The sequence below is a fragment of the Diceros bicornis genome, chromosome 24, assembly GCF_020826845.1.
Source record: "Diceros bicornis minor isolate mBicDic1 chromosome 24, mDicBic1.mat.cur, whole genome shotgun sequence".
Classification (NCBI taxonomy): domain Eukaryota; kingdom Metazoa; phylum Chordata; class Mammalia; order Perissodactyla; family Rhinocerotidae; genus Diceros; species Diceros bicornis.
The window spans coordinates 19730490-19753656 of NC_080763.1; the positions used below are offsets into that span (position 1 = coordinate 19730490).

General features: G+C 42.3%; 1 protein-coding gene across 13 annotated transcripts in view; it reads left to right on the top strand.

Annotated features, from left to right (window-relative positions):
• The first annotated feature begins 285 nt into the window (after positions 1-285).
• SIPA1L1 (signal induced proliferation associated 1 like 1) overlaps positions 286-23167 on the top strand; it is a 357896-nt gene continuing 335014 nt past the window's right edge. For 9 of the 13 annotated variants that reach the window (XM_058567248.1, XM_058567256.1, XM_058567261.1 and 6 more), the window contains exon 1: positions 286-885. The gene's annotated coding sequence lies outside the window, so the exon portion shown is untranslated. The remainder of the gene's footprint in view (positions 886-23167) is intronic. The other 4 variants (XM_058567257.1, XM_058567258.1, XM_058567259.1 and 1 more) reach the window with 2 other exon arrangements.

The window sequence follows — 23167 nt, forward strand, 5'->3', positions numbered from 1 at the left end:
CTCTCGCGAGATTTGCGAGCCGCGCTGAGCAGCCCAGCAGTGATCTCACCCGAGACTTGGGGCGGGAGGGAGAGAACGAGGGGAAGGAATGGGGCAGGGAGGCGGAGAAGAGAGGGGTGGGGAGGGGAGGGAAGGGCCAGTGAGGCGCCGCCACCGCCGGCAACTTTGTGAGCGAGTTCAGTGCGTGCGTGAGCGAGTGAGCGAAAAAGTCAGTGCGGCGCCGAGTTCCAGGAGGAGGGTCCCCGGGGAGGGCCAGATCGGGGTTTCAGAGGCCACCCCCAGTCACTTCATCCTCTCCCGCCTCCCTGGCTCCCTCGCCATTTCCTCCCCCCACGGGGCCTCCCGGGCCTTCCCGCCCCCTTCTGCAGTTACCTGTCCCCTCCCCCACTCGGCACGCACCTCCCCTTTCCCCCGCGCCCACCTCCGACCTCCGGACACTGGACTCCCAGTCAGCTCGCACTCCCTTCCCGCGCCGTCCGCCCCCTCAGCTCTTTCTCCTGGGGGCAGGCGGGCGGAATGGGGGGCGCTGAGCCTCGGAGGCGGCGCGAGCGGAGACCCGGGCGCCCAGACAATAGTTGATGTCCGGGGACGGGGGCACCTCCGCCCCCCACTCCTCCAGGAGCGCGGCCCCCGCCGGCAGCTCTCCAGCCTGCATTCCGGGTCCCCCCCGGAGCCAGGCTCCGGAGTTGGGCTGATTCCGCCCCCGCCTCCTCCGGGCCCCCCTCCGTTCGGCGCCCGCCCCGGCCTTGCTGCCTGCCGTTCTCCGCAGAGGAGGCGGCGAGGGAGCGCGCGCCGACCGTCTACACGGTTTCTCTTTCTCCCCAGAGAGAGCGCGCGGCGGACGCGCCCCGGACGCGCGGCGGCACTCGGAGGCCGGGCCCAGCGGTAAGTGGCTCCCGCGCCCCGGGGCCGAGCAGGGGTGCAGGACTGTTGACAGCCCCCCACTCCATTTCTGGCTGGGGCTCGGGTCCAGGGCCCGGAGCAGGACACCGGGAGGCCGGTCAAAGTTTTATTTCCGATTTGGTGGCGTGCTGATAGCGCAGCCCCGCGGGGGCGAGTCCGGGCTGCACAGCGCCTGGCGCGCGCGCACGCATCTCGGAATCCGAATCTGCACAACTACCGGCCAGGCGCCTGTGCGAGAGGCCGGGAGACCCGCGCTCCCGTCGGGGTGACTGCGCCCACCCCGCTGCTCTCGTCTCCACCGGGCGACCCTTCCCCTTCAGTCACCTGGGTGAGCGCTTTGCAGGCTGTGCTGGAGGGGACAGGCCGAGAGGTTTAATCACCAGAGAGGGAGAAGAGCAGCTCGGTGGCCGCGGGTGGTTAATTTCTCTCCCAAGGGTCTTGGGCGGGGGCGGTGCAAGTCTGGGATGCTCTAACTGCTTTCCTTGGAGCAAGTAAACCTCGAGAGGGCTGGGCACGCATGAGGGTCCTGCAAGAAGAACTTTTCCTCCTTCGCCCTTTCTGTTTCCAACTTGTCTCCTGACCTTAAAGGAAATTTGCGAGCCTCCTTGTCGCTCCACGGCATTTCTAGGCGGACAAGAAATCGTGGTGGGCAGGTTGAAATTCCATCGGGTTCACCGTTTGGAAAATCTAGAGACAAGGGAAATGGCTCACTTTTAAGGAAGGTGTTGTTAAGTGAGTAGTTGGTATTCATTTTTGAAGGGAAGCTTTTGGGGACTGATGGCTCCTAGACTGCATTTACCTTATAGATTTTATTTTTATGCCGGGTAGTTTAGAGGCAGCATTCACTGAAATTCTTACTACCTGCTAAACGATTATGTTTCTAAACTGGGAACCAGTGATGCGATGCAAATTTCAGAGTGAGTGTCGACTTTCATCAGGTTCCAGGTCTATCTGGATGAACTGGGGTTGGCGTTTCCTCTATAAAGCAAACCTTTCATGTTGAAACTCTGACTCAGATTCTTAAAGCCATTGTTTTTATCCTGGTACTCTGTGGGAGTTTGTCAACTTTCTCTTGTTTTCTCCTATGGAATATTCGTCCAAGGCAAAGATTCTCTGACTTAATCTTTTGGAAAAGTACAAGGTTAAGTCCTGTACAATCATTCTCTGCGGCCAGTTTAGTAACAATATTAATTTTCTATATTATCCTGATTTAACGACTTTCGCTTTTCCCTTTTTCAATTTTTTGAAAGCTGCAATTAAGCCACCTTTACCAGGGTGGGAAAAAAAAAAAACGCTGATGGGAATAATATAGAACAGTGGTAACAACAGTAGTCTCAAATAAAGCAGTTTATGGTCACTGATGTGTCCAACTATTAGATCACATACCAGTTATTAACGAGATTAATATTAAAACATTTTTCCCATGGAATAAATTATTTATACTAAGGCATTAGCAGTTAACAATGCATTTAAAATGACCTGGGTGAGGATTTGCACATAAATGGTTAGGGGCAAAATAAGAGATTTTGGGGGATGAATGGTTTAATGCGGCTGACAACTTGTTTTCTTATCTCATTGTGCTTAAGTAAAGGACTCCCGACGTTGACTGTATCATTGGGCTTTTCCGGTTGACTGAGAGAACGAGTTTGGCAAGTGGCTCAAGACAGTCAGTAGGTGTTGCTGTTAGCTTCTCTGCAGTTCCTGGTACTGCTCCTCGAGTTTGAGATTGCAATTCTGGTGCAGTGAACTTTTTCTGTCTGAAGCGTCAGGCAGTGTTAGCTGTGGCTTCTTTGTAGGATTCTGTGGCAAGGTTGACCTAAACCTTGGTAAGAATTTCAAAACATCTCACAGAAATTTTATATTGAGATTCTTTTAATTCTTTCCTTTCACTGTTTTCTGGCTTTAGTATTTACTTTGCTTTTACTTTGATTATGTGTGTAGTTTTGGTGGAGCCCTCCCCTCCATGCCCCCTTTTAAAAACACCTAGTAACTTTATTGAAACATTGATTGAAGATTGCTTGAAGATGGCGGTTTTGTAGACTTTGGGGGAATCCATCAGAGTTGAAATATGTATATGTTCTAAGGTTTGCAGTTTGAATTTTTCAATAAATGGCTGTTTTCTGTCGCTGAGCTGTGCGACAGGAGCATGAGGAGAGGTGGAACAGTATAAGAATACAGAACCCTTGAATCTTTCCAGTTCAGGGGAAGGTTTGACTGTGTGCTTCCTGTCAGTCCTCACTGTCCTGTGGTCATTTCTAGTGGTCCACGTCAGTGCACATGAGAAGTACGAATATCCTGAAGATCTCAGGTGACATCTCAGATTGGAGCCTTTTGGTTCATTGACCGAATTGGACTTTCTCTGAGGAAGACAGATAGACTCATCCCCACAATGGAGAGCTAGAGCTCTGATATAGCGCTTCTGTCTTTCGACTCAAATCACAGAAGTGCATATCTCAAATTCAGAAAATTTTTTTCCTTCGTAACATCACTATATTCTTAACCCTTTGAGATTTATGGTGGTCAGTCAGTCTTTATTGACTGCCTCTGTGTGGGAGGCGCGCTTTTGGGTTCTGTGATTCCAGTGCAAGTGTGTTCCTGGTCACATGGACCTTACAGTCCAGTGGGGCCATTTGTAGTGACCTTTCCTGGTTTAATGTCCTGATACCCTGATGTCCCCATAAAGGTTTTGTGTAGCAGGCAATCAGTTATTTTTGATTTTTAACTTATTTAAATTAATTTTTGAAAGAATGGGGCCCAGTATTTGCCCTCAGAAGGTCTGGGTTTCAAGTTTTCCACTATGGGGTCTTAAAAAAATAATTGAACTTCTTTCTGAAAAACTGTCTTTTTCTGCAGAGATGGGCACAATACTTACTTCACAGCTTCACTGCGAAAATTAATGAGAATATACGTATGGAAGTACTTTGCAAACTGTATCATTTTATTTGAAATTGCGTTTTCTTACTTTCTGATGAACAGATTCACAGATTGTTGGAGCTAGCAGGGATTTTGAGCGTAAATCATTTGGCCCATCTTCCTCCTCACTTGACGGATGAGGAAGCTGAACCCCAGAGAGTTGAAGTTATTTGTTGAAGGTTTTAGAAGAACTAGTTAGTGATAAGCCAGTGACTGGAAGACGGTTTTCCAGATTCAACTGTATTCCTTTGTTTCCTGTTTTTTTCCTACTTTAGAATCTATGTGTTAAAATTTATTTACTTGGCCAGCCCCGTGGCTTAGCGGTTACGTGCGCGCGCTCCGCTACTGGCGGCCCGGGTTCGCATCCCGGGCGCGCACTGACGCACTGCTTCTCCGGCCATGCTGAGGCCGTGTTCCACATACAGCAACCAGAAGGCTGTGCAACTATGACATACAACTATCTACTGGGGCTTTGGGGGAGGGAAAAAAAGGAGGAGGATTGGCAATAGACGTTAGCTCAGAACCCGTCTTCCTCAGCAAAAAGAGGAGGATTAGCACCAATGTTAGCTCAGGGCTGAACTTTCTTAAAAAAAAAAAAAAATTTGTTTACTAGCCTCCTCTTAAGGAGCGTTCAGTGTTATTAAATGTCTAAAATGAGGGCCGGCCTGATGGCACAAGCGGTTAGGTGCGCGTGCTCTGCTGTGGCGGCCCGGGGTTCCCCGGTTCGGATCCTGGGCGCGCACCGATGCACTGCTTGTCAAGCCATGCTGTGGCCGCATCCCATATAAAGTGGAGGAAGATGGGCACGGATGTTACCCCACGGCCAGTCTTTCTCAGCAAAAAGAGGAGGATTGGCAGATGTTAGCTCAGGGCTGATCTTCCTCACAAAACAAAACAAAAAAAACAACAAAAAAACAAAAAACAAAAAAAATAAATAAAATGAAAAGAAGCAAGACTTAAGGAAACAAACAAAATCTCCATTAAGGTTGAAAAGCTCTGAAAACAGCATTGATGTAGAGTTTGGTAACTAAGCTTCAGAGGTACTCAAATTACAAAGTTATGGAAAAAGAAATTATGAGTTAGTTAAAGTATCTACATGGTAGAGCCTGTAGGCTTTTTTTTTTTTTTAAGGAATCTTTATTAACTCAGAGCATAACATACTTGAATGTTCTTTAGAGAACCAAACTTAATTTGTTCTGCTTTACCATTTTCTTCCCTTCTGAAGCTTCTTTTTCATTTGTAAAAGAAAGTGGTTGTACCTTCCTTATTTCTGGAAGAGTAGCAACTTTCACACCTTCTCCCTCTGCTACATGTGAGGGTTACCAGGGGCAGGGGGTTCGGGGATGGGGCAGGTAGAGGGAGCTTCCTGTTGAGAATGTGACTGATTTATATGGCACTGCCCTGCCTCCCACTGGGTAATCTGAGCCAGGAGAGAAGAAACATCCCTGCTACTTGGGTGACTGCCCTAGAGGTGAGGGGCTCTCCCTTTTCTGGGGAGGGTTCAGCGTTATGTTGTTCTTTCAGTGCTCACACAAAAGTTTGTGTCGTGTTCCACATGCGGTGCTATTTAAAATACGGGTGTTACACTATCATTTGAGAGTGACCATCCAGCCTTCTAGCCACTGCATTTCTACTTTTTTGGTGTGGGAAATAGATTGGCCTCATCGGATGCTTCCTTTTAATTTTTTTCTGTGCCTGCATAAGGAAAAAAAAAAGCAAAACAAAGCCACACACTTATATGGCACTTCGTTTTCCAAAAGTTATATGTGTTAATTATTCTAGATGATAGCTCATTTATTCTTGTGGTGGGATGAGCTCTGGAGCAAGTCATAGCAACATGGGAAAGATTCCCTTTGCTCTGGACTCCTTAAACACAGATGACTTGAGGGATGGATGGAGTAACATGAATTTAATTGGGTTTGTGATCATGGGGGCTAGAAAATCCATCAGGGTGTATCTTTTCAGGGTAGAGGAAGCTGTGCCAGTCCACCTCTATTTTCTTTTTTTATTCTGGCCTGGGGAGAGTAAGGTAACCCCAGTTGCAAGAGAAAATGAGTGTTTTCTTGGCGATCTAGAGAGATGACACCAAAATGACATGGAGGAATGTCACGGGCTTCTTTATTCTTTAGTTGGAGCTTCCTAAATAGCAGTGTTTGAGGGATGTGCCACAGAGTCAGGCGAAGCCGTTCCCTTTTTCTCCGGAGTTCTGGGATGAGAATTTTCAGCCTTTAGATTTCTAATTTGTTACTTGTCATGTTGCACTAAGTTCTCCCTCTAATTAGGATTGTCGTATGCCTAGCTTTAAATTGTGGGAAATGGGCAATTGCATAATGTTAGATTTCCCTTTTTTCGGTTCAGGAGAGGCAGGAGGAGAATGTGTGCTTGTTGGAGAGGCCTGGCTCAGAGTGGGAGGGCTGCTGGTTTGCACACACACAGGGGTCACTCAGAGGCAATGGGAGCAGACAGGGCCTCCAGCCGCGGCAGCCACTGGATCCCTTTTTCTCCTCCCTCCTCCTCCAGAGCAGGTCCAGGTTAAATGAGTTTCACAGACATGATAGTTAACTTTGGTTATTCCTCTTTTCTCTTTCCACAAAGCCTTTTACCAAAGCTACAGGTATAGTCATTGACTTATTTTTTGCAGTTCAACATCTTGCTTCCTTTTAGAGTGAGTTCTGAACTACACAGAAGAAAGCTATTGAGAAATAAAAAGCAAAGAGCTTTCAATGATCATGTTCCTATAATCAAGACTTGACTATGATCACTATCTTTTCTGTTGGCTCCTATACAGTCTTTCTGTAATTCATTTTTTTTCATACTCTAAATTATTTGCCTAAGTAGGTATTCTAGTTTGATATATTGTGAGCTCCTTGCATTTCCTTTAACAGTCTTAGTTCTTAGAATTGATTGACTATATGTTTTTACAAGTTTCTTTTCAGTTCTTGATGATGTCAGAGAAGCAACTGATAAGCGAACTGTGGTATCTCACGCCTTCAAGAAGAGAGTACTAATAAGGAGATGCCTATAAGATAGATAATCATAAGTTAACGGAACGTTCTAAAATTTTCACCCTATTTGACTAGCTTTTATTGCTTGCTTCACCTGTGCATGTCTGGGAAAAAATGGAACGCAGTATTTTCCCATATTTTTTGCAAGAAGTGTAAGTTTGTGACTTTTTGGAACCATACTGCTTTTCTTTTGAAGACTTCCAAAACACATGTTCTTACTCTTGAAATGAGGGTTAGTGTGGGATTGATTTAACTTCTTCCTTTTACCTAACCAATATTCTGGCTGCTCCAGTGAAGACTCAGAAGGTTCTGCCAATATACTTTGCCAGAATCTAACTTCTCAGGAGGTGATATTTCATGTGCAAAGAGAGTGAGCTCTGTGTATCTACATGTTTGGGGTGGGGGTGAGTGGGGTTTGACCCCTGGCTCAGAGTGGGCCCTTAGGAAACCCGTTAGGAAGGTTTGCCGCGGCTGAGGCTGAATCTGGTTCCTGCTCCTTGTCTCTTTTCCAGTTTGAGAAATGCCTGTGATTCTTCAAAGAGTCTCAGTGTTACTTTGTGTTTTTAAATAGGATCTTAGTGCTGATCTGTTGTAATAGGAAATGAGGTATAATAAATGCATAACAAAATAGTGTTTCAGTTGATAAGTGATACGTTATGGAGAGCTATAGAATTCACAGAAAAGGCTTATTGTAAGTTCAAGAACCTCAGCCTAATAATCGCTTTTGGTGCGATGGTTCTGAAGGCCGTTTTCAAGGTGGTGTTTGGGTAGTATGTGTGTGTGGAGGAGCAGTGAGTGCGTGGGTGGAGAGCGTAGAGAATTGCAGTGACCTTGGGCTTTTCTCTGGGTGAGCATGCTAGATATCAGGTCGATGGGTGGTTTGAGGAATCTCAGTACGTCATTCTGTTTTGCTTCTCTCCCACCCAGTTGAGAAGTCAGTGGCTTTTATATCATTTTTGGATCTGTGTTTGGCGGTAAGGTTAACAAGTAGTGGGCTTAAACCAGAAAGCAGCTCACTGGGGATTATGGAAACTTCATTTTGGATGGGTGAAAAGGAGAGCCTCTGATCCTATATACAGTCCTAATGATTAGAAAAGACAACTTGGAAAAAAATCTGGAAATGACTGCCAACAGCTAAAAGGGTCAGGCTGCTTAGATTCCTGCAGTTGGGGTAGAACATGTATATCCAATTTGGAATTGTATATTGGCACTTAATTTTTTTTATTGTGGTAAAAAACATAGCAAACTTTTTCCATCTCAACCATTTTTAAGTGTACAGTTCAGTGGTGGTAAGTATATTCACATTGTTGTGAATCACATTTCTTTTCATCTTGCAAATCTGAAACTATACCCATTAAATAACTCCCCTTTCCCCCTCCCTCTATCCCTGGCAACCACCATTCTACTTTCTGTTTCTATGAATTTGACTACTTTAGATATCTCATATAGAATCATACAGTACAGGCATACCTTGTTTTATTGTGCTTCACAGATATTGCATTTTTTACAAATTGAAGGTTTTCAGTTTGTGTTGAGCAAGTCTGTCGCACCATTTTTCCAACAGTATTTGTTCACTTCCTGTCTCTGTGTTACATTTTGGTAATTCTCACAATATTTCAAACGTTTTCGTTATTATTATATTTGTTATGGTGATCTGTGATCAGTGATCTTTGATGTTACTTTTGTAATTGTTAGGCAAGTTGTGAATGCAGAGGAAAAGTTCTTGGAGGAAATTAAAAGTGCTACTCCAGTGAACACATAAATGATAAGAAAGCAGTGCCGGCCCCGTGGCTTAGCAGTTAAGTGCGTGCGCTCTGCTGCTGGCGGCCCAGGTTCAGATCCTGGGCGCGCACTGACGCACCGCTTCTCCGGCCACGCTGAGGCCGTGTCCCACATACGACAACTAGAAGGATGTGCAGCTATGACATACAACTATCTACTGGGGCTTTGGGGGGAAAAATAAATAAATAAAATTATTTTAAAAAAATGATAAGAAAGCAAAACAGCCTTATTGCTGATATGGAGAAAGTTTTAGTGGTCTGGATAGATCAAACCAACCACAACATTCCCTTAAGCCAAAGCCTAATCCACAGCAAGACCCTAACTCTCTTCACTTCTGTGAAGGCTGAGAGAGGTGAGGAAGCTGCAGAAGAAAAGTTTGAAGTTATCAGAGGTCAGTTCACGAGGTTTAAGGAAGAAAGCCATCTCCATAACATAAAAGTGCAAGGTGAAGCAGTAGGTGCTGATGTAGAAGCTGCAGCAAGTTATGCAGAAGACCTAGCTAAGATAATTAATGAAATTGGCTACACTAAACAACAGATTTTCAATGTAGACAAAACAGCCTTCTATTGGAGGAGGATGCCATCTAGGACTTTCATAGCTAGAGAGGAGAAGTCAATGCCTGGCTTCAAAGCTTCAAAGGACAGGCTGACTCTCTTGTTAGGGGCTAATGCAGCTGGCGACTTTAAGTTAAAGCCAATGCTCATTTACCATTCCAAAAATCCTAGGGCCTTTAAGAATAATGCTAAATCTCCTTTGCCTGTGCCCTGTAAATGGAGCAACAAAGCCTGGATGACAGAACATCTATTTACAACATGGTTTACTGAATATTTTAAGCCCACTGTTGAGGACTACTGCTCAGAAAAAAAGATTCCTTTCAAAATATTACTGCTCATTGACAATGCACCTCGTCACCCAAGAGCTCTGATGGAGATGTACAATGAGATTAATGTTGTTTTTCATGCCTGCTAACACAACATCCACTCTGCAGCCCATGGAGCAAGGAGTACTTTTGACTTTCAAGTCTTATTATTTAAGAAATACGTTTTGCAAAGCTATAGCTGTCATAGGTGGTGATTCCTCTGATAGATCTGGGCAAAGTAAGTCAAAAACGAAAGGATTCACCATTCTAGATGCTATTAAGAACATTCATGATTCGTGGGACGAGGTCAAAATATCATTGTTAAGAGGAGTTTGGAAGAAGTTGATTCCAATCCTCATGAATAACTTTGAGGGGTTCAAGACTTCAGTGGAAGAAGTAGATGCAGATGTGGAAATAGCAAGAGAACTAGAATTAGAAGTGGAGCCTGAAGATGTGACTCAGTGGCTGCAGTCTCACGATAAAACTTTAACAGAGGGAGGAGGAGTTGCTTCTTATGGCTGAGCAAAGAAAGTGGTTTCTTGAGAGGGAATCTACTCCTGGTGAAGATGTTGTGAAGATTGTTGAAATGACAACAAAGAATTTAGGATATTACATAAACTTAGTTGATAAAGCAGTGGCAGGGTTTGAGAAGACTGACTTCAATTCTGAAAGAAGTTCTACTGTGGGTAAAATGCTATCAAACAGCATCACATGCTACAGAGAAATCATTCATGAAAGGAAGAGTCAATAGATGCAGCAGACTTCATTGTTGTCTTATTTTAAGGCATTGCCACAACCACCCCAGCCTTCAGCAACCACCACCCTGACCAGTCAGCAGCCATCACATCCAGCAAGACCCTCCAGCAAAAAGATTATGACTCGCTGAAGGCTCAGATGATGGGTAGCAGTTTTTAGCAATAAAGCATTTTTTAATTAAGTTGTGTACATTGTTTTTTAGACATAATGCTGTTGCATGCTTAATAGACTACAGTATAGTGTAGACATAACTTTTATATGCACTGGGAAACCAAAAAATTTGTGTGAGTCGCTTTATTGCGATATTTGCTTTCTTGTGATGGTCTGGAACCAAACCCTCAATATCTTAGAGGTATGCCTCTATTTGTCATTTCGTGACTGACTTATTTCACTTAGCATAATGTCCTCAAGGTCTGTACATGTTGGCATGTGACAGGATTTCCTTCCCTTTTAAGGCTGAATAATATTCCATTGTATGTATATACCACATTTTGTTTATCTAGTCATCCATTGATGGACATTGGGGTTGCTTCCACCTCTTGGCTGTTGTGAATAATGCTGCTGTGGAGATGGGTATACAAATATATCTTTGAGACCCTGCTTTCAGTTCCTTTGGATGTATATCCAGAAGTGGAATTGCTGGATCATATGGTAGTTCTAGTTTTAATTTTTTGAATAATCTCAATATTATTTTTCATAGTGCTTTTGAAACCATAGTGGCTTTATATTCTCACCAGCAGTGTACAAAGGTTCCACTTTCTCCACATCCTCAAACACTTGTTATTTTCTGTTTTTTTTTTAATAGTAGCCATTCTAATGAGTGTGAGGTGATATCTCATTGCGTTTTTGATTTACATTTCTCTGATGATAAGTGATGTTGAGCATCTTTCATATGCCTGTTGCCCATTTATATATCATCTTTGGAGAAATGTCTATTCAAGTCTTTTGCCCATTTTTCAGTCAGGTTATTTGATTTTTTGTTGTTGAATTGTAGAGTTTCTTTAAATATTCGGGATATTAGCCTCTTGTCAGATATATGATTTGCAAGTATTTTCCTCTATTCTGTAGATTGCCTTTTCACTCTGTTGATTGTGTCCTTTGGTGCACAAAAGTTTTTAAATTTGATTTAGTCCCATTTGTCTAATTTGGCTTTTGTTGCCTGTCCTTTTGGCATCATATCCAAGAAATCATTGCCAAGTCCTGTGTCATGAAGCTTTCCCTCTATGTTTTCTTTTAGAAGATTTATAGTTTTAATGTTTAGGTCTCTAATCCATTTTGAGTTAATTTTTGTATATGGTGTAAGACGAGGGTCCAACTTCATTGTTTTGCGTGTGGATATCCAGTTTTCTTAACACCATTTGTTGAAAAGACTGTCCTTTTCCCATCAGGTGGTCTTGGCACCTTTGTTGCAGATCAATTGACCATGTATGTGAGAGCTTATATCTGGGCGCTCTGTTCTATTCCATTGGTCTATTTGTCTTTATGCCAGTACCACACTGTTTTGATTATGTTAGCTTTGTAATATATTTGAAATTAGGAAGTATGAGTAGCACTTGTAATTTATGCTATTCTAGGTGTTGAGTAATAGAGAAGTTATAGAGAAATTGACAATAGAGAAAACAATTCAAAGAATTTCTCATTTTTTTGAGGGGATTAGACCCACTTAAAGAAGGAGGTAAGGTGATTTAAATGGCAGAATATATGCGAGGCTATCAATTGGCAACTAGTAGAGTAAGAGCTGTGTGTCTAGCACTTGCTGGTTTACAAAATGCTTTCACAGATGTTTAGTCTAATGGCTTGGAAAGCTTCAAAAAGGCGATGGACCTTGAATTGATCTTGAAGATTGGATGTGTACCCCCGTGGGTATAAATACCCAAAACCATCTGTGTCAGTTGTATCACAGTGTATAGGGAATTCTTTAATGAGAGCCTTTAGTGGTAACCTTAACATTTTCAGTGGTATCAGCTATTATAAGAATTTTCATGTGATATTTTTTCCTTGACACTATATTGCCTTTCCTATCCTGATTTTCCATATCTGCTCAATGAATAGCAATAGGCCACATACAGAGATAGAATTCTTAGCCACAGCACTGTTTTATTTTCTAGGATGTGCAAAGAACAGGAAATTAACTTGTCTGGGTAGTATAGGATGAATTGAAGGAGAGAGATTGGAGCCTGAATGGTAAATTAAGTGGCTGCTTTACTAAGTAATTTAGGCTAAGACATACTTTCTCACCTTCTTAATAAAACCGTGGGGATAGTTTTGGTTGGGTATATTAGTTGAAAGGACATTTGGTAGAATTTCTATGAAGGAAAAAAGTAGTATGCTTACATATAGTAGGCCTGTAGTAAGAATTTGTTTAATGGTGATCAAATGAATTCATGTCTATGCAGGTGAATCTCTAAGGAGTAACTTACTTATTTATCCCATAAGTATTTATTGACGCCCACTGTATGCCAGGGGCTGGTGGCTGCTTCTAGTGAAAAGAGGATACATGGTTTCCTGCTCTCCTGTGGCTGATACTCTTCTAGTGATTGATGTGGTTCTTTTCTGGGTTGTATTCCTCTTATCTGGTTGGATTTTTCTTTTAGTCAAAGGCCACCTGTTTTACTTCTGATGCAAAACAATTGTAGTTTATTATGAAAATAGTCCTATGTTAAATATTCTTTGTGTAGGGGAAAAAAGAAACACTAGACAATTCTGCCTTTTTGTTTCCAAGGAGATATGTCTTGGCAAAATTTATTTTATCAAGTGCTTTTCTAAGAACTAAAGGAAACTGGCTGTAATGAATTTTGGTTAAGGTTTTCCTGAAGACCCAGATAAGATTTTCAAATCTTGCTTTCCTCTACTTCCACGCCTGCTCCAAGAGAATCTAGAAACCTGATTTTGGCTAATTCTGGAACTTTTTCCATTAATTGTCAGATCCTAAAAGAGTCATATACCCTTTTTGGATCTTCATTCACTCGTTCATTCATTTAACAAGTCTTTGTTGTTCACTTATTATATACCAAGTAATCTTTTCATTTGTAAAAGAAAGGAGGGTTTAATTAAATTTCCTTTAAGGCCAACTGTTAAAATTCTGTGAATTTATTATTGTGATTTAGGGCTTTTTGCAGATAGTAGAAATGTTTTTAAAAGAACTGAAGAAAGAGAAATTTAGAGTTTTCATTTTTAACTCTAAAACATTTTAGTGAGAAAATTCTATAATGGTGGATAATTTTAGCATTAGTCTCACTCTGATCTGAAAACAGTCAACGTTTTAACTCAACTCTGACAGTCTTTCCTTGTAATTTTGGCAGGAGACAATTCTGAATCTAACCTTTCTGCTGTTATTTGTAACACCCTAGAAACTTAATTTCTGTTTCAGATGACTGGTGTAGTGCCAGTGTGGGAGATTCACAAATGCTTATCACCCCTTCTTCTAGGTGCTCAGTTCTGAATCTTGTAGAGCCCTTGCCGTTTATGTGTGTGGTAGTCTTGAGATATGGTGACATCATATCACTGAATGCAGACGAGTCACACTGAAGATCTGAGTACCAGTGCTGTGATAATTAAGCTCGTGATTGCCCATGCTGCCAAATATGTGACATTCAGATAACCTAGTATGAGATTTCATGGCTTTATAAAATGGTATTTTCATTTTAATTTGTTGTTAGAAATTCAACATAGTGTCGATTATGTGTTATAAAATTCAGTTATACAAAGTAAAATTAAAGAATTTTCTCTCCTGTGGATTTTTGGCTGTTGTAATTCTGGTCTCCTTGTTACCAAAGAACCTTGGAAGATTTGTGTAGTCTTGGCTCTGTGATTCTGGCCATTTTTCTTTCATTTACTGATCAGCAGTATTCATTGAATACCTTCTAGGTGGCAGATACTGTTCTCATCCCAGATATACAGCAGTGAACAACTCTGAGTGAGGTGGGAAGCCACCGAAGGGTGTTGTACAAAGGGTTTTGATCTGATATATTTTTAAAGGACAAAACTCTGTTGTGTAGAGAATAGAATGAAGGGGGGAGCAAAGGTGGAAACAAGGCGACGTTAGGGGGTTCTAGCGATAATCTAGGTGAGATATGATGATAGCAGCAGCAGCGAATGTGATGAGAAGTGGCTGGATTCTGGACATATCTCAAGTGGGGCCAGCATGATTTACTGAAGGCTGACATGATAACGAGTGAAAGAAAGAGTGGAGTTAGGGATAACACCAAGGTTTGACCTGAGCCATTGGAATAATGGAGGTGCCATTTATTGAGATGAGGAAGACTGGAGGAGCAGGTTTGGGTGGGGAATTAAGAGCAGAATTGTACAGGTTGGGTGCGAGATGCCAGTTGACATGCAAGTGGAGAAGTCAGGTTGGCAGCTGGGCAGGTCTGTTAGTCTTCATAAGCTTCAGTTTTCTCATCTGTGACATGCGGAAAGTATTTGCCCGTCTCAGGGTTCTTGAGGTTAAATGAAAAAAAAAAAAGATAAAACTTCTAAAGTTATGTCCTGTAGCAGGGGTATTATTTCTGGAAAGTAGACTGGTTACCATCTTATATACTTTATAGTCTCTTTTGAACTACTTAACTCATAGGCCAGAATGTGTTGCGGAAAGTTGGCATTTGCCCTCCAAAGGCTGGTTTTCTCTCTGAATAGGTGGAAAAGCTTTCTCTTTGATCCGTTCTGCAATTCCTGGGCAGCTTCTGGGAGAGCCTGGCATTTTGGTTTCCACCAGGGTGTCAAAGAGCTTCATTTTGTGTGGAGCCACTGGGGTACTATATGGCCATGTGGCGCCAGACTTGCCTCTTAATAAACATAGCTTCAAGCCAAACTAAGTTTATTTAGGTGGGAGGATATTGTAGTAGGAAAAAAACTACTCTTTCCCTTCTCCAAGTCTTTATTTTGGGCTTTCCATAACTTGGATCAGTTAACAAATAGGGTCTGATAGGTCAGATTTATTAAGGAGACCACTCTCCATGTTTCTTGATTCAGAATACCTATTTATATGTTCCTAGGTTTTTTGATTGCTTAAAATTTTGTTATAGGCAGGTGTAGTATGTTAAGTATATATTTGAACCCACTGAATTAAAATTTGTGTGAGATCCAAGTAAAAATGTTAAAAACGTCAGTCATATTTCAATCAATAGTATTTTGAATTTAGCTTTCCTTAGAGGTAGTAGTAAATAGTTGTATCCTTGAAATACGGTATTTGCTGGTAATTGATACCTTCCCAACTGTTAGATGTTGCTTTAGGAACATCTTCAGTCAAGAGATGTGGTGGTGGTTCGTGGTTCTTCTAATTCGTAAGGCAGTTTGAACAGAAACACTACTGCTCTTTCTTCACTGCCCTCCTACTTTCTTCGTCAGTCCGCAAGATTCAGTTGGGCATCAATTGTGTGTGCCCATTGCAGGTTATGTGGTGATTTAGTTTTGTTTTTTTTTTTAATAGTTGATTGATTGATTGATTGTGAGGAATATCAGCCTGAGCTAACATCCATGCCAATCCTCCTCTTTTTGCTGAGGAAGACTGGCTCTGAGCTAACATCTATTGCCAATCCTCATCATTTTTTTTTCCCCCCAAAGCCCCAGTAGATAGTTTTATGTCATAGTCGCACATCCTTCTAGTTGCTGTATGTGGGACGCGGCCTCAGCATGGCCGGAGAAGCGGTGCATCGGTGCACACCCGGGATCCGAACCCGGGCGGCCAGTAGCGGAGCACGTGCACTTACCCACTAAGCCACTGGGCCGGCCCTATGTGGTGATTTAGAAAGAGAAGGTAAAGGCACCCTTTAAGGGCCTGACACGTGTAGTGAATGACACACGTCGATGAATAACTGACAGTGTTGGGAACTCCGTCTAATAAGTATTCTGGGTGTTCAGTGGAAAGAGAGCAGTAATGGCTTTAATGATGAGGGAAGGCGTCAGGGGAACAGGAACAATGTTTTTCAGTAGATATTGTGGAGGCAGAAATTATTTGGGTAGTTCTCTGGTGTCTTTCAAGCAAGAGGACATCTCTTTATGTTAGTTTTTGTCAGGTCCTCAAATTTATAAAATAAGTTCACGCTTCTGCTCAGTAATTGTTAAGTTACATAATCTTTTGCTTTTTGCTGAATTGGCTTACTACACATGATTTTATTTCAGCTTCTAAGAAACTGAACTATAGGTGTCCAGTGTAATATCACTTGACATGGTTTGAAAAACCACAAGCCTTTGTCTTTCCTTTTGAAGTACATATTAGAACATTTAGATCAATTCTAAGAAGTTATTTGAAAGAGATCTGTATATTTGAATCTCTATCTTTTCCTTGCTTAATTTTTTTCCCCTGGAAGGAATACAGCTTTCTTAGACTTTCTAAAATATCCTTCAGCGGGGGCTGGCCCCGTGGCTTTGTGGCTAAGTGCACACGCTCCGCTACTGGCGGCCCGGGTTCGGATCCCGGGTGCGCACTGAGGCACCGCTTCTCTGGCCATGCTGAGGCCGCGTCCCACATACAGCAACTAGAAGGATGTGCAACTGTGACATACAGCTATCTACTGGGGCTTTGGGGAGAAAAAAGGGGAAAAAAAGGAGGAGGATTGGCAATAGATGTTAGCTCAGAGCCGGTCTTTCTCAGCAAAAAGAGGAGGATTGGCATGGATGTTAGCTCAGGGCTGATCTTCTTCACGAAAAAAAAAAAAATCCTTCAGGATTTTCCAAATTGCCTAATGGCTTTTTATTTGAAGTGAATCTAATAATCATTTGTACTGGGAGGATGTTCTCTGAGTTTCTGAAGTTGTAGTGCCTATTTATGCACTCCTGAGGTTTTTTCTTCTTTTTTTTTATATAATATCTTTATTGAGTTATAGTTCACTTACTATGCAATTCTCCCATTTGAAGTATACAAGTCAGTAGTTTTTAGTACATTCATAGAGTTGTGTAACCATCTCCAACAACAGTTTTAGAACATCATCACCCCAAAAAGAAACTCCAACCCCGTTGGCAGTCACGCCCATTTCTTCCCAACCCCACCCCACCTCCCTGCCCCCAGACCTGGGCCACCACTAATCTACTTTCCATCTTTATAGATTTGCCTCTTCTGGATGTTTCATATAAATGGGATCATATAATATATGGTCTTTTGTGACTGGCTTCTTTCACCTAGCTCTATCAAAGCACTTTAATTTTGGTGGTAATGTTACAAATTTCGGATTCAAAACCAGATAGTCCCTGTCTGCTGATCTGGAAACTACAGCCTGTGCCGGGACCGGAGAAAACAGCAAAACCACCAGTTGCCGTGCATGTTTATGGAGCGAGGAGTGAACCTGGAAGCTTTCATAAACAAAAAAGCCAGCCTGGTACTAATCCACAAATCTACTCAGAACACGTGATTGCACACCTGTCTGACCTCTCCTGCCCTGAGCGTTGCTTGCTTCTTCCTTGAGTTTTTCAGATACCTCTTAGAAGTCATCTCTGAATCTTCCCTTTCTTCTGCCTCTGGTCCGGTCGGGGACCACGCCCTGCTGTTTTTTTTTTCTTTTGAATTGATTCTCATTTTCAACTTTTGCTCTTAGTTTTATTGCTACCGTCTTAGAACAGACCCTTGAGCTTTTTATCTAAGAGGCTGGAGCAGTCTCCTCCCTGACCACCTTGGCTCCTGCTGCCGCCGCCTCCAGGCTGTCCTGTCTGATGACTCTTCCTGATGGACCACTGAGGTACATGCGCCACCCTGGAGGAACTGAAGTGGCTCCAGTGCTCGCCTCAGCAAGCTCACACTGTCCTGCTTGCTTTTAGGACCTTTCTCTTCGGTTTCTTCTTCCTGTTTATCTGATTTCTTTGGCTTCTCCAGGACTGTGTCTCTGCCTGGGCCTCTTCTCACTCCTCTTCCCAACTATTCTGACTTCCTTTGAGCCTTTGTTCTTTACTGATTGTAGTTGTGTTCAATTCAGAACGTATGTGAAATCTACAAAGTTCCTCACCCATAGCTTTGTCTATCTTATCCCCTTCCCTGTGTGTCATGCTCCTTATCATTATCTTGTCTCCTTTATCCTCTGTGATGCAATACCAGCTCTTGAACTCTAGTTTTATCCATATCTTTTTCATCCTTCAGGGCCTGCCTGCTTCATTGATGTCTTTCTGGTTTTTCTGTAACTTCTGGTCTGTCTGTAACTCAACCTTGATTTCTCCTTTCTCTGAAATGCTGCTGTACTGCCGTATGCTTAAAGAGCTTAGCATTAAATAATTAGTGTATAATTATCATCAAGGATGTTTAACCTGGAGAAGACTCAGAAGGGACCTCACCCCTTGTCACAAGAGTTCAAAGTCTGTCATATTGAAGGAAGAGGGATGACCTTTGCCTTCTCAGACCCCACAGGGGAGGACAATGAGTGAACACAGATATTTGAATGAGCATCAGAAAGGACTTTTCTAGTAGAGCTGCGTGTAGATATGACAGGCTGCGTTCCCCATCACCTGCATGGGCTGGATCATTCTGGATGGGGTCATTGTGAAGGCCATTCAGACAGTTCATGGGATCGCAGTGAGGTTAGTGGTTCTCAGTCTCCCTGGAGTATCAGAATCACCTGGGGAGCATTTTAAGTACACAAATGCTCAGTTCGGGGAAGGTTCAGATTGAGCAGTCTGTGAAGCCTGCTTGGGAACTTTTGAGTCGGATAACACTTTTCGTCCTGGGATCCCATGAGTGTCTCATTTGTTTACCAAATTTTATTGAGTGCCTGCATTGTGCAGCAATGTGAAGCTGTGGGTTTTGCCTTCCTAGGACCTAGCGTCAAGGGGGAAATGCAGACAGACAGGTGAAGCCGTGTGATTTCTCCTCAGGTAGATGTAGATTCTTTAAGGATAGGGACCATTTCTCATTTTGTATGTTTATTTGCCCCAGAGGAATGGGCACATTCATTCTTGGGTGGTAAACTGATTAAGCTGCTGTTTACTGGTTTACTCCCTGTTATGAGGCTTGTTACTGTGTTCTTTATCCAGTTGTTTTCATACATCTTAATTTCTTGGTTGAAATTGAGCCACTCGATCTGCAATTGCTTCATGACAGATTCAGCCTTTTGACTGTGTTGCTTCCTAGTAATAAAATTAACATTGGCTGCCATTTATTGAGTATCCAGTGTGCCAGGTACTTCCTGTCACATTATTGCTAATCTTTATAACAAGCCTGCAAGATAGATGTTAGGACTCTGAGTGGGAGCCAGAATGTTGAGTTCCTGTTATAGAATTTCTTCTTATATTAACATACATTGCAGCAGCCACTGAGTTGAAGAATTGTCTAGTACAGTCATCTGTTGGGACTAGAGTAGTTGCAGTCATGTTTTGGCTGTGTGCACAGAATATATTTTATTGTTGGGAATGCCAGGAAGCCTGTCTACATATAATAGGGTAGCTATGACCATCACCCTGTTGGTTAAGCTTGTAATTTGTTTTAAACACTATGCCATGCTGATGATAGAAGCTCTCCACCCATTTCTCCAATGAAAGGCTGGTCGTGCTGGGAGAATTTTTAAGCATGGTATGTAGTTTGTCATTCATCCCTGTTGTGCCACAGTGGAGAGTTGGGGACTGTTTTTTTGTATCTTCAGTGATGATCTGGATTTCCCAGAACTGGCATGTGTCCCATTTGGTGGTTTCTTTTCCTGTATCTCTTATAGGACTTTGGCCTGTCAAGGTGACCTCCGCAGTGCTCAGTTAATAATGAGCATAACTATCTTTCACTGAACTCAACCAATGAATTAGTTCTATGATAGGTTCTTTACTTGTACCATCTCATTTTATCCTCATGGAATTCCTGTGAAATAGGTATTATCAACATTTAACAGATAATTAAGCTGGAGCTTAGAAAGATTAAGTAACTTGCCTAGCTTTCAGACTCCCATCTGTTTGCATTTTTCTAGGGGACTCAGGCATGGTTTGCACAGGAGTGACACCATTTCTTTTAATTTCTCTCACCTCCTCCTGTTGCTGGCTTCACGAAGAAAAATTAGGTAGTAGATGAGTGAACTTTTAGGAGGTGAAGAAGAGCAAGTAACTCAGGCTTGGAGGGAAAATTCTTGGATAATGTATTTAATTTTCTCTCTTCCAGTGGAGTCAAGGTGATGGTTATCACTGAATGTTCTCTCTGGCCAACTGAACTTACTGAGTTGTAGGAAACACCCTCATATTGGGCTCACACCTGCCAGAGAATTTCAAGGTCTGGGGTTGCAGATGTTTCTAGTACAAATAGCTAGATGAAATGTAAATGTTTATAGTTATAGTGAAATAAACATAAATCTTCACAGAGTTTGTAATAACCACAGAATTTTTTTTCTGGTAAGAACACCTTCACTCTACTTCCCAACTGAAGGCCAGACAGGAAACGTGAGAAATTTATTTTCTGGGTGAGATACTTTCTTTCTCATCTTGCAGCATGGGTTCTGCTGTGAAGTTGTCATCCTGTCACTGACTTCCGCCTGTTGCCCTAAAATTATCATGCTGTCATCAAGTCACATCTGCTTTGTTTTGAAATAAGTGTCTTTAGAGAGCCTGGAGGCCTATTAGAAGTATATAGATTTTTAAAGAGAGGTTAATGGAACTGAAGTTAATTGGAAATACAAAAACAGGTGAAAGATCAATCCTGGCAATCAAGTATGCTTCTAGGAAACACACATTCAATTGATCAAACAGAATTGAAGTCACTAGTAAGAGTTAATTTAGTTAACTTTGGTCACGGTGAAAAAGGAGAACATTTTTTCTACCTTAACTTTTCTGTTGAGTTGTGGACTTTGTATGCTTATTGAATCCAATATCCCCTTTAAACTTGATGTTCAGGTCATTTCTCCAGCCAAATGTTTGAGACTTCTTGTTCATGTTAAATCAATCCTCAAGATTTTCTCCTTTGGTTTGTTAGATAAGGAGTTTTGGTGGTATAATAACACGGCCTGGGTGGTTTTATCTTAATCCCCATTTGCTTTAGTATTTAGGCTTATTATTTAATCTTAAGAGCAAAGATTAATTTTAAAGAGTATTGTTAAACTTTGGTGGCTGATGAGGGCCATGATGTGCTTTCTAAATGGAGCACAGAGCCCTGAGGTTATTTAATGAATTCAATTCCTGATGCACCCATTTATAGCAAGATGCACAAGGACTTGGGGTCTGTTCTCCAGCCTGTTCTTGGTTTACCACTGCAGTGGTGAAGCACCTTGAGGAGTTCACCTTGTCTTTGGGTTGCTTGGATTGTTTGAGAGCTACCTTTTTAATAATGATATGTAACTGCAGTAATCCACATTCACCCCTTGGTCTACCCACCATCAGTCAAAAAAGTCTGTTTCTAAATATTACCTGAATATCATTCACTCAACAAATACCTGTTGAGCTGCTTTGTGCCAGGCCCCTGCCCTGGGTGAGGTATGGTGCTGAATGTTGTGCAGGTAATTTAGTAGTCCTGTTCTCAAGATGCTTCCGGCTCGTCAGGGAACTTGGGAAGAGTAGACAAAAATGTCCAGCAGGAGGTGAAGGAAATCATTTAAATGTATTGTCTTTTTTTTTTTTAATCATGACAGCATTGAATAAGGCTTTGAGGAAAATTTGGAAAATACAGGAAAGTATGAAAAACAAGAAAAAATCACCCATCATTCTACCGCCCAAGGATAACCACCATTAACGTTTTCATGTTTCGTGTCTTTTTAAGATGTCTTCTGAAAACAGGGAAACCTCAGAGATCTGTCCATTAAAAGAGGGCTTTATGGTGAAATTAGTGGAGAGAAGGAAAAGAGGCCCCGGGACCCTGCAGTGTTTCTGCTGTGGGGGACACAGCAGCCTTAGGGAAGGGGTGTCTGGGATTTCTCAGGAAGAAAACATTGAGGAACAAAACCAAGAGCAGTGTTGACCTTAGATTTCTCTGTGAAGAGTTTCCGAGTTACAAGTGTGTTGTGTTCTAACACTTTGCAAGATGGTGGTTGGCATTCCAGAAGCTTTTCTCAAACATTAATTTCATTTTAACCTATTCTAGATGAGTAAGACAGAGCCTGCCCTCTGGGACAGGATGTGAGCGATGATTTACGAATTACAGTGTGTCTACTGTGTGTCCATGGTTTAAGGCCGGGAGAGTTCATAACAGGAGAAGCAAGAAAAGAAACGGTTTTGTTTTTGAGGGTCTGTTATGGACTAGCATGTTTTGGTATGTATTATCTCATTTAATTTTCACAGCCAACATTTGAGGAAGGACTTTTCCTCATTTTTGTAGTTTAGATTTAGAGAATGAATTCAGAGGCTAAGTGCTTGTCCGTGTTACACAGTGTTTCATAGTAAGTGGCAGTGGCACATACAGGCGTTGGGACAGGAGAATGGGTTCTATCCTACCAGTGTGACCTCAGGCAGTTCCTCAACCTCTGTCTTCCTTTTTAAAAAGCGGACGGTGAAAATGCGTAACTCATAAGGTTGTTAGAATGAAATAGGACAGTATGTGTAATGCCCTTCCCACTGTTTGGATTCAGTACCAATAGATGGGAGCCCTTATGATGATGGCAGTTGTATGGCAGCACGCACAGTGTCTGGCATATAATAGATGTCCCATAGGTGGCAGCTACCCATCCTTCCTTCTTACAAGCCCTCCCAGCTTTTCAGGTTTCCGAGTCTTTTCCCTTGGAATTTTAAAGACCCTGATGGAAACATACATTTCATTTGTGTTATAATGGTGAGTTCTTGGATTTGTAAAATAAATTTCATCTGCTTTACACAGGAAAATGCCATCTCATCTGTAGTTGTCTTTGAAAGGTTATCCTGAACATTTTCCCCTGGGTGTTAGATGAGGGAAGGTTAGGGGTAGAAAAGCTAAGAGCTCAGATTGGGGAGAGAGAAGGGGGCAGAGGGAGGAATCACCTTGCATATTTTCCCGGCTTAAGAGCAAGGGCAGTACTGTGGCCAGGTGTGGCTGGGATTTATAACAGTAAACAGAGCAGGATGGGTACTTATCTGGGACATACTTGGTTCTCCTTGC